Source organism: Chenopodium quinoa, unplaced genomic scaffold, assembly GCF_001683475.1.
Source record: "Chenopodium quinoa cultivar QQ74 unplaced genomic scaffold, ASM168347v1, whole genome shotgun sequence".
Taxonomy (NCBI): Eukaryota; Viridiplantae; Streptophyta; class Magnoliopsida; order Caryophyllales; family Amaranthaceae; genus Chenopodium; species Chenopodium quinoa.
Window position 1 is genome coordinate 2,533,708 of NW_018744497.1, and position 1,326 is coordinate 2,535,033.

The following is a 1,326-nucleotide window of genomic DNA, read 5'->3' on the forward strand; positions in this document are numbered from 1 at the left end:
GTTTGCATCCAATAGGTTTTACCCCATTAGGTAAGTCTACTAGGGTCCACACATCAATTTCAGACATAAAGTCCATTTCAGATTTCATGGACTTAAGCCATTTTCAGAGTTAAGGCTCGCCAAAGCTTGCTTATAGGTTGTAGGTTTCGCACATTCCAGTAGGAAAATTTCGGAATCTGCAGTTAGTAGAACATCAACAAACTTTGTGACTGACCTACGTGCGGTTGTAGCAACAGTAGAAATATTATTTTCAACTCTTTAAAGATTTTCGCAAGAATTAGATTCAAGTGGGACGATAGGAGTTTTGCTAGTTAATTAGCTTGCTCTGACGCATGATTTGTCAATTGAGTTGACTCATATGCCCTCACCTTTGATGTGGTGTAATCCACATCCATTTGTTGCTCGTATCGAATCTCTTCAAGAACCACTTTACTCCCACTTGGCTTTTTAGAAAGAAATTCCTTTTCTACAAAGACACCAACGCGAACTACAAACACTTTGTTATCTTCGTGATTGTAGAAGCAATACCCTTTTGTTTCTTTAGGATAACCCATAAAGAGACATTTGTCTTATTTAGGGCCTAGTTTATCGCCTTGTAAACGTTTTATATAGACTTCACAACCCCAAATCTTCAGATAAGATCTTGGAACTTTTCTAGTCCATAACTCAAATGGAGTCTTTTCTACTGCTTTGGACGGATTTCTATTTAGTATATTTGTAGTTGTTTCTAATGCATATCCTCAGAGCGATATGTGTAGATACACTAGTAGAAAAAATGACAAAGGCACCCCATCTTTGGCACCGGCTTTTGAAAACCGGTGGTGAAAAAAACGAGTGGGATTGAAAAACAAGCTTTTGGTACCAGTTCTAGCTAAACCGGTGGCAAATTATCTTTTTGGCACCAGTTTGAACCGGTGCCAAATAAAAAAGATTTTTTTTGAAAAAAAAAGAGAAAGGGATTTGGCACCATTTCGGTTCGAACCGGTGCCAAATGTATTGTAAAATAAAAAAAACCCCAGATTTACTCTTTCTTTCTCTTGCTTTCATTTCCTCCATCTTTCCTCCTCTCTCATCTGACTTGCCTCTCTCTCTCCTCCGTTGAAGCGTACTCGAATTTCTCCATTAAAGGGGCTTCTGAGCTTTCTCTCAGCACTTTCCTCAAACTCCTTCTCTCCTTCGATCTCTATAACCGCCACTTTCCCTTTCCTTTCATCTCTCTTTTGATCTCCTTCTCCTTCTCTCTTTGAGGTTAGGGTTTCTGGGTGTGTCTATTTTGAATCAATTCGATGTGCGTGCGTCTTCAACAAGAACAAATTCGAATCAATT

General features: G+C 38.9%; 1 long non-coding RNA gene across 3 annotated transcripts in view; it reads left to right on the top strand.

The window, feature by feature from the left end:
* The first annotated feature begins 723 nt into the window (after positions 1-723).
* Positions 724-1,326, top strand: part of LOC110697709 — a 3,089-nt gene continuing 2,486 nt past the window's right edge. Inside the window, exon 1 of one of the 3 annotated variants that reach the window (XR_002506546.1) lies at positions 724-1,326. This exon is cut by the window's right edge and continues 105 nt beyond it. This is a non-coding gene — a long non-coding RNA (uncharacterized LOC110697709). The other 2 variants (XR_002506545.1, XR_002506544.1) reach the window with 2 other exon arrangements.